This window comes from Hordeum vulgare, chromosome 1H, assembly GCF_904849725.1.
Source record: "Hordeum vulgare subsp. vulgare chromosome 1H, MorexV3_pseudomolecules_assembly, whole genome shotgun sequence".
NCBI classification, from domain to species: Eukaryota; Viridiplantae; Streptophyta; class Magnoliopsida; order Poales; family Poaceae; genus Hordeum; species Hordeum vulgare.
This window is the reverse complement of record NC_058518.1, coordinates 444978451-444989434: the sequence shown is the minus strand read 5'-3', so window position 1 is coordinate 444989434 and position 10984 is coordinate 444978451.

Below are 10984 nucleotides of genomic sequence, written 5' to 3'. Positions count from 1 at the left end.
AGAAGAGCTCACCTTATAAGGAGGTGTAGCTCTCTCCCAACTAGCGGTATGTGACTAAACTTTAGTCCCATTCACACCATACACAGAACCAAGGGAATGTGCCTAGTGAATTTCAGATTTTAGTTGGGTTTAGGGCCAAAGGCCTACTAGCAAAAATCCAACATTGAGCTCATCAAGGCAAGTCTTTCGATCGATGATAAGACGCACAAAGTCCCACCACAACTCTAAACCCAAGTTTGTACAAATAAATAAGTCAAAGGATCAGCAGCTGAGACCTTGAAGAGCTTGAGGGCTACTAATGGTACCATGCCCTAGGGGTATAGCCATGAAGAATAGAAGAGGCCCAACACCCACGTGGTGGCCCAATCCTATTCCTCGGATTCTACCAGCAATATATGATGCAATGACACTTTGGCAGGTAAGACAAGGACTATGTTACGTACCTAGTCAGGTGATACGTCTCAAACGTATCTATAATTTTTGATGGTTTCATGCTGTTATCTTGTCAACTTTGGATGTTTTATGTACCTTTTATATCTTTTTTGGGACTAACTTATTAATTCAGTGCCAAGTGCCAGTTCCTGTTTTTTCTGTGTTTTTGACTCTTTTCAGATCTGATTTTGGAACGGAGTCCAAACGGAATAAAATCCCCGAAATAAATTTTTCCGGAACAGAAGAAGATCGGGGGACTTGAGGGCCAAGGCACAAGAGCCACAGGGGGCCCACAAGCCCTGTAGCCGCCACCAGGGGGGCGGTGGCTACCAGGCTTGTGCCCCCCTAGAGCTCCCCTGCCATAGCTCTTTCGCCTATATATTCCCTAAAATCCCAGAAAAAATCAGGGCATCCACGAAAACACTTTTCGCCGTCGCAAGCTTCCGTTTCCGCGAGATCTCATCTGGAGACCCTTCCCGCTGCCCTGCCGGAGGGGACTTTGGAGTTGGAGGGCTTCTACATCAACATCATCGCCTCTCCAATGACTCGTGAGTAGTCCACTTCAGACCTATGGGTCCATAGTTAGTAGCTAGATGGCTTCTTATCTCTCTTGGATCTTCATTACAAAGTTCTCCATGATCTTCATGGAGATCTATCCGATGTAATCCTCTTTGGCGGTGTGTTTGTCGAGATCCGATGAATTGTGGATTTGTGATCAGATTATCTATGAATTATATTTGAGTCTTTGCTGATTTCTTATATGCATGATTTGATATCCTTGTAAGTCTCTCCGAGTCTTGGGTTTTGTTTGGACAACTAGATATATGATTCTTGCAATGGGAGAAGTGCTTGGTTTTGGGTTCGTACCATGTGGTGACCTTTCCTAGTGACAGAAGGGGCAGCAAGGCACACATCATATTGTTGCCATCAAGGATAACAAGATGGGCCTTTATCATAGATATGAGATTGTCCATCTATATCATGTCATCTTGCTTAAGGCGTTACTCTGTTCTTATGAACTTAATACACTAGATGCATGCTGGATAGCGGTCGACGTGTGGAGTAATAGTAATAGATGCAGAAAGTATCGGTCTACTTGTTTTGGACGTGATGCCTATAGATATAATCATTGCCTTAGATAATGTCACGACTTTGTGCGGTTCTATCACTTGCTCGACAGTAATTCGTTCACCCACCGTCTACTTGCTTTCATGAGAGAAGCAACTAGTGAACACTACGCCCCCCGGGTCTATTCACAACTATCGTCTCCACTTTCACTTTCACTTTGCTTTGTTTACTTTTTGCTTTCAGTTCTCACTTTGCAAACAATCTATAAGGGATTGAAAACCCCTTCATAACGTTGGGTGCAAGCTCTTTGTGTTTGTGTAGGTACTTGTGACTCGACGCGAGCCTCCCACTGCATCGATACCTTGGTTCTCAAAACTGAGGGAAATACTTACCGCCGCTGTGCTACATCACCCTTTCCTCTTCAAGGGAACACCAACGCAAGGCTCCAAGGCCGCGGGGAAATCCTTTGCATATTTGCCAAGGAAGTCCCTATAGGCGTAGCCCGTAGCAGCAGGATTCCTGGCGCCGTTGTCCCGGAAGGTCTGTTGTCGCAGTAGCATCAGGTCATCTCCATTTTGGCATGTTATTAAATAAATAGGGACAACTAAAACCTAGCCACGATCGACTATATAAGGTGTGCTAGGTATCCCCCATAGGTACCTTTTGACACATAGAATAATCTCAGAAAATCCCCTATAAGATCTTACGACCGAACCCCTTACAAACACAAACCTTAGCTCTCATACGGTGTTAGATCGTCAATATATACAAGCAAGAGGTGCGATATTACCTTGATCTGAGCGCCTGAACCTGGTTAAATTATCCTCGTGTGCACCATCTGTCGATTCCTGCACTGCCCCATATGAGTGTTATCGAGAAAACACCACGACATTCCCGATGACACCAGAGATCTCATCATCGTGGAAGATGTCATGCACGCCCCCCACAACTTCCCCCTCCCCGACGATCACCACCATTCCTGGAATTACTACCATTTTCGTCATACCCTAACATGATATCCATCCCTCCACATCGTGTGACGAGGAGATACATACCACTACATTTACCACAACTCACCTAGCCACGCATACTCAAGTAACAGAAAGAGAAGGACCAAACATTAAAGTTATCGCACACAGAACTTAACTACGATGTACTTTCGTTTCTAGGAACTATTGCTAATTCTCATAATAAAATGTTACTTACTAAATCAAATATGTTTGTATTATTAAGGAATGAATGATTTAGCGCAAATAATAGGGATGAGCACTGGAGCATGAGCTATCATAGAGATGGCAGTAAGCAACGAGGGATGACGATGGTGTTTCTAGTGGATAATGCATGCCTTTGAGGCAACCATAATGTTGTGTGAAGACATGACCAAAATATAAAGGATGCACTTTACAATTTCTACCATAAGTAGCTTTATGTGTTGCATCGCCACATTTTGGACCAAATTGACAATATTTATAATCCGTATTAGTTGAATAAACCAACTTGGGAAGGATTCCCCTTCCCAAGGCGGGTTGAATTTACCCTCTTCCCCTCCGTAAAAACCACCCTCAGTGCATATTATATACTTGAACTTTGATAGTTAAAAGCTTGTCATAGTTTCAACGTCGTGTACTACTTGTGTGTCCTGCAACCATGCCTAGACCACTTACGAAACCCCAACTTTCATCTGTATTCACCATATCCAGATTGCAAATCATAGTTATTGCTTGTTCTTAGATTGCTTACATGGACTAGATATTTGTGGTTAGGTTAATCGTGTCCTAGCGTGGTCAAGAATAACTCCAAAGTTGATTTAGTGATTGCATAAGCACACTGTCATCACGCATTGTAGTCGAATCACAAAAGTAGACTACACAAAAATGGAAAGACTATTTCCCATCAAAATATCGAGACACACTTGTATCTAGCACCGCCACACCCTCATTATGCACCCATGCATCCGCTGAAGTAACATGAGGCCACCGTCGTCTGCATGCCTAATTCTAGCATTCACCTCACTACCTCCTCGTCAACTACCCCCGGTGCCGGATCCAAGCCAAGTCCGACTTTGTTGCCACCTCGTAGATGAAAGATAACATCAGGAATTAGTTCCTACCGTGTCCAGGATTCCTCCGTTATCGTCTTCATCTTCGGAAGCATCTTTGAGGGCACAATGTCGGCAGACGTGACACTCAAATGTGCAGGTTGATGACCCACAAGTATAGGGGATCAATCATAGTCCTTTCGATAAGTAAGAGTGTCGAACCCAACGAGGAGCAGAAGGATCTGACAAGTGGTTTTCAGCAAGGTAAAATCTGCAAGCACTGAAATTGTCGGTAACAAGTGATTGTGGGGTGAGATAATTCGTCGCAAGCAACAAGTAACAAAAGTAGAAACGGTGTAGCAAAGTGGCCCAATCCCTTTTGTAGCAAGGGACAAGCCTGGACAAAGTCTTATAAGATGAAAAACGCTCTCGAGGACACACGGGAATTTCTGTCATGTTAGTTTCATCATGTTCATATGATTCACGTTCGTTACTTTGATAGTTCGATATGTGGGTGGACCAGCGCTTGGTTACTGCCCTTACTTGGACAAGCATACCACTTATGATTAACCCCTCTCGCAATCATCCACAACTACGAAAGAAGAATTAAGACAAAGTCTAACCATACCATTAAACTAGTGGATCCAAATCAGACCCTTACGAAGTAACGCATAAACTAGGGTTTAAGCTTCTGTCACTCTAGCAACCCATCATCTGCTTACTACTTCCCAATGCCTTCCTCTAGGCCCAAATAATGGTGAAGTGTTATGTAGTCGATGTTCACATAACACCACTAGAGGAAAAACAACATACAACATATCAAAATACCGAACGAATACCAAATTCACATGACTATTATTAGCATGACTTATCCCATGTCCTTAGGAGCAAAAGTAACTACTCACAAAGCATAATCGTAATCATGATTAGAGGTGTAATGAGTAGCATCAAGGATCTGAACATAATCTCTTCCACCAAGTAATCCAACTAGCATCAACTACAAAGAGTAATCAACACTACTAGCAACCTTACAAGTACCAATCGGAGTCACGAGACAGAGATTGGTTACAAGAGATGAACTAGGGTTTGGAGATGAGATGGTGCTGATGAAGATGTTGATGGTGACGAGTCCCCTCCGATGAGGGAGTGTTGGTGATGACGATGGCAACGATTTCCCCCTCCGGGAGGGAAGTTTCCCCGGCAGGATTGTCCTGCCGGAGCTCTAGATTGGTTCTGCTCAAGTTCCGCCTCGTGGCGGCAGTGAAACCACGAAAAAGCTCCCTTCTGATTTTTTTATGGACAAAACCCTCCATATAGCAAAAGAGGGGGGCAAGTGGGCCAGCAGGGTGCCCACAAGCCCCCATGGCGCGGCTTGGGGGGGTGGCCGCGTCGTGCAGGCTTGTGGCCACCCCCTGGCGCCCCTCTGGAACTTCTTCGGCCCAATATTTTTTATGAATTGGGAAAAAAATCTCCGTTGATTTTCACAGCGTTTGGAGTTGCGCAGAATAGGTATCTCAACTTTGATCCACTTTCAGGCCAGAATTCCAGTTGCCGGTATTCTCCCTCTTCCTGTAAACCTTGCAAAATAAGAGAGAAAAGGCATAAGAATAGTACCGTGAAGTGAAATAACAGCCAAAGAAGCGTTAAATATCAACGTGAAAACATGATGCAAAATGGACGTATCAACTCCCCCAAGCTTAGACCTCGCTTGTCCTCAAGCGAAAGCCGAGCTCAATAAATATGTCCACATGTTTAGGGAGAGAGGTGTCGACAAAACAAGATACGAACATTCATGCATCATGATCATGATCAGAACGGCATACCAACATATAATCTCTCATGCTAAAGTGATAATTTCTTCACAAAGTAAAGCATGGATCATGAACCTTACGGAGAACTAACAACCGATAGCCTTTAGTCATTGAAGCAATTGCAATTTATCACAACATCAGAAAGAGTCAAATAAGTGGTTGTAAAGCAAATCCACATACTCAATCATTCTTTCGTTCTTGACAATTGCTACAACTCACGTGTTACTCATGAGATCAAAGTTTCAGCTGAACACAGAGAAAGATAGGGGATTATATTTGCCTCCCAACTGCTTACCTCAAGGGTAATGTCAACAATAATAATTCATGAATACTTACCTCCAAGTTGACATATGAATATAGATCTTTCCCAAGCATGTGACGGTAGCCAAGACAAATGCAAAATAGGGAATTGGTGAAGATCACCATGACTCTTTCAAGGGCAAAAAGTAAAGGTACTAGATATGCCCTTCGCAGAGGGAAGTAGAGGTTGTCATGCGCTTTTGAGGTTTGGATGTGTGTCCTCTTAGTGCGGAGGAACGTCACTTTATATTGCCTCTTGTGATAAAGAACTTTATTATGCAGTCTGTCGCTTTTATGTCTTCCTCATCACAGGTTCGTAGAAAGCTTATTTTCCACACACTAATAGATCATACATATTAGAGAGAATTTTTTTTTGCTTGCACCGATGACAACTTACTTGAGGGATCTTATTCAATCCATAGGTAGGTATGGTGGACACTCATGGCAAAACTGGGTTGAAGGTTTATGGATGGACAAGTAGTATCTCTACTTGGTGCGGGAGTTTTGGCTAATATGAGGTGGAAGCAATCGTCACATGCTAAGGGATCTCTAATCATATAACATTGTTCAGAGCCAAGCAAACACAATCCATTAATTTGTCTTCCTTGTCCAACATCTACTTCTAGGCATGTAATAGTTTGGTGAGTGTTCACAATCATAGATGGTGTCAGAGATGATATATTTATATGTGAACCTCTCCTTCTTTATCACTTCCTATTAATTGCAACAATGACCAAGGTCTACGTTTGCCTACCCTCAACAAGTTTGAATCCTCATTCTTTTTATATGTGAAGCCATCACTTCCCATAAGATCACTACATGATGTTTCATGCTTTTGTTCTATTCTCACTCTTTTGATCATGGAAAGAGGCAAAGCCCTTCAACTAAGACACTCTTTATTATATGGCTCACGAGCAAGAATACATCGGGGGTGACACAAAGCAAAACTCAAGACTAAAACACTAAGTCTTTTAAACTACAAGAGAAAGAGAAAACTGAAAAGGAAAACTAAAACAAAGGTAAAGGCAAAGATGTGATGGTGATACGATACCGGGGCAACTCCCCCAAGCTTGGCAAAAGCCAATGGGATTGCCCATACCAATGCTTAGTTGTCTTCCTTTGGTGGTGATGGTGCAGTTGTTGCAACATGAGTTTGATCCTCCGTCTTCCAAGGCATAGGTGCTCCATCATGGAAGGATGAACGAGTCGCCGGAATCCTCAAATCTGCAACCAACTTTATTGATTTAAATCTATACTCATACTCACAGTTTTGGTTCTGCAGGTCATAGATCTGGCCCTGGAGTTGATCAACCCTGTCATAGAGCCTGGAGAGGTGCTTCCCAATGTCTTGTTGGTGAACTCCGTGATCATCATGTGGTTGGCGTTGAGTCCACGCTCCACCATCCCTTGGCACTTGAAGACTTGTTGCTCCATTGCTTCGAGCCTCGTCTCCATGCTTCCGGTCTTCTTAGGCCCCTCAACGCCACGGATGTGCTATATCCCCTCACGCATCTTCATAGATTGAGGGTGTTGCAGCACTCCCGTGAGGTAGGGATTGATGACCTTCTCGAAGATCTTGTCCTTCGGAGCTTTTGGGGAAGTTATGGCGATCTAGATCTGCAACACAAACATGCTCGAAACAAAAACAGAGGAAATCTGCGTGATGCAGGGGTCAGACCAAATGGAAGTATATATAATGATTTTTTTTCAGACGAGAAGGAGTGCCCTGCACGAAAACGGAGTCCGGGAGGCGCACGAGGTGTCCACAAGCCCTCACGACGCGGCCAGGGGGTGGGCCCGCGCCATGCAGGCTTGTCGCCTCCTCGCGCACTTTCTGGACTACTTCCAATTTTTGTATTTTTTCAAATATTCCAAAACGGAGAAAAATTCCAATTGGAAAAGTTTTGGACTCTATTTTCTTACCGAATCTCACCCTCTTCGTTTTCGGAGTCTCAAACAGGCTGATAAATGTCCCTAAGGTATTCTTCCGGAGTTATGGTATTGATGATATTGCTTTCAACATTTATGGGAGCACCTGAGATATAATGCTTGATTCTCTGCCCATTTACCACTCTCGGACAATTACCTTCCGTGTTGTTGATCTTGATAGCACCGGAACGATATACTTCCTCAACAACATAGGGACCTTCCCATTTAGAGAGAAGCTTGCCTGCAAAGGATCTTAAACGAGAGTTATATAGCAAGACATAATCACCTACATTGAACTCACGCTTTTGTATTCTCTTATCATGCCACTTCTTAACCTTCTCTTTGAAAAGCTTGGCATTCTCATATGCCTGATTTCTCCACTCATCAAGCGAGCTAATATCAAATAACCTCTTCTCACCGGCAAGTTTGAAATCAAAGTTGAGCTCTTTGATTGCCCAATAATCTTTATGCTCTATCTCAAGAGGTAAATGCCATGCTTTGCCATACACCATTTTGTACGGAGACATGCCCATGGGATTCTTATAGGCAGTTCTATAAGGCCACAGTGCATCATCGAGCTTTTTGGACCAATTATTTCTAGACCTGTTGACAGTCTTTTGCAGAATCAGTTTAATTTCTCTATTACTTAGCTTCCCAATGCCTTCCTCTAGCAACCCATCATCTACTTACTACTTCCCAATGCCTTCCTCTAGGCCCAAATAACGGTGAAGTGTTATGTAGTCGACGTTCACATAACACCACTATAGGAAAAACAACATACAACATATCAAAATACCGAACGAATACCAAATTCACATGACTATTATTAGCATGACTTATCCCATGTCCTCAGGAACAAAAGTAACTACTCATAAAGCATAATCATAATCATGATTAGAGGTGTAATGATTAGCATCAAGGATCTGAACATAATATCTTCCACCAAGTAATCCAACTAGCATCAACTACAAAGAGTAATCAACACTACTAGCAACCTTACAAGTACCAATCAGAGTCGCGAGATGGAGATTGGTTACAAGAGATGAACTAGGGTTTGGAGATGAGATGGTGCTGATGAAGATGTTGATGGTGACGAGTCCCCTCCGATGAGAGGAGTGTTGGTGATGACGATGGCGACGATTTCCCCCACCGGGAGGGAAGTTTCCCCGGCAGGATCGTCGTGCCGGAGCTCTAGATTGGTTCTGCTCAAGTTCCGTCTCGTGGCGGCGGCGAAACTACGAAAAAGCTCCCTTATGATTTTTTTATGGACGAAACCCTCCATATATCAAAAGAGGGGGGCAAGTGGGCCAGCAGGGTACCCACAAGCCCCCATGGCGCGGCCTGGGGGGTGGTCGCGTCGTGCAGGCTTGTGGCCACCCCCTGGCGCCCCTTTGGCACTTCTTCGGCCCAGTATTTTTTATAAATTGGGAAAAAAATCTCCGTTGATTTTCACGGCGTTTGGAGTTGTGCAGAATAGGTATCTCAACTTTGCTCCACTTTCAGGCCAGAATTCCAGTTGCCGATATTCTCCCTCTTCATGTAAACCTTCAAAATAAGAGAGAAAAGGCATAAGAATAGTACCGTGAAGTGAAATAACAGCCAAAGAAGCGATAATTATCAACGTGAAAACATGATGCAAAATGGACGTATCACAGGTGCATGAGGTGAATTGTCTAGAGAAGATGAAGACCCTATGGTAAGCGACTTTCAACAACTAATCGATGAAGGAGTGATAAGAAGATGGTGATTTCTAGGTGGCAGTGGCAGTGACTATTCGAGAGGAAGAACGAACGAGACCGCCATGTGGATTTTGATTTGGCCACATTTGCATCCACATAGAGAGGGTGCATGGGCATGCTAGCCTTGTCAATGATTACTTTACGGTGGTTCAGGATAACCCTTTTAAGCGGGGATTATGCATGCACAATGATCTCCTCATATGTTTTGCACCAATTGTGAAAAGTCACATGAACAATCCCTGGTTCGAGCTGAGAAGGAAAGAAGTTAGCATGGAGTTGCGGCTCACTTCATTGATGAGTAAATTTGCATTGGGGAAGATGTCGTACTCCAATGTGTGAATAGATTGACAAAAGTTCAAGTTGTGATCGATATCTTCGAATCCGACTACTTGACGACACCCATTTATGTAGCTATCCCGCTTCCAGCACACACCACCACAATGTAGGAGTTGTGGCCCTCAGCCATGATCACACCACACATCTTCTGATGCAAGTGATAAGTTGAGAGTCTGAGAGTGTTCTGTGCGAAATGTTCAACCAACGTGGGGAGAATTTCCTCTCCAACTCCAAGCCGGGTATAAATTTGGTCAGCTCATAGTATGGCCGTCGTGCGATCATTGCACTCGCGAGGCATCTTTTTTTGGAATAGTTTGAATTACTTACCACATGTGTCACGTGGTCACGGATGAGGTATCCAATATATGTACTATGGATTCTATATACCCGAGGGCTAGGATCCAATGCTGTAGCGCACCATGCAATACATTTGCTGTCACGTGGACCCGACCCCATGTGTATTTTGGACTAATAGGAGGGCCACCGTCCCACCGGTTCTATTACCAGAATGAAACCAGAGGTACAAATCACATTTAAAGCACGTCTGAGGTAAATCAAAGAAAATAGAACAACTAAAGTTTTACAGGCCAAGAAGCAAACAACCAAACTAATGCTTATTACAGGAAATAGGCTGAAAAGCAAACTACTAACGCATAATAGTTAGACTTACTGCAATGTTCCATGCAAGACAAGAACACCACAACACCACCAGAGTTGTCAATCGCTTCTAGCATTATCCAAACATTCTTATTCCTCTTCAAGGTGGACTCGTCAGCGGATAGTAAGAGCTCCATCAGTGTGGTTGGGATGGTTGTTGCCCCTCTGGTGATCCAGCCATCTCTTCGTTGAATGAGGAATCGTCAGAGTTGCACAAAATATTATGGAAAAAGAACTCATCATCGCAGTCCATTTGTACCTTGAGGCAAACATTCGAACTACTTGCGGGCGTGGATGAGGAAGCTGACTGGCGATGGCGGATTGGGGTCGGGGAAGCTACAGCGGCCCGACGACGTGGCTAGGCGCTATGGGAGGAGGGAGGATTTGCCGCAACTGGGTAGCGGCGGTGACTGGGCTGGGGGCGAGGCGAGGACTAGCTGTCGGCATTGTCGGTACGGGTGGAAAATGACCAATGTGCCACCGACTGGCGGGCCAAGGGATGGAGAAAGCGCGTGTCGTGCACGCCCGCTGTGTGTCCGCGCCGACCCAAATGAGGTTCAAAATTGGGCTGGAAATGGGTCGACAAGCAGACGAAAAGAGGACGCACATCCATTTGGGTCGGCACGTTGGGCCGTCTTTTCTGTCCGCACGGACCCAAATGGACGGCCATAGAC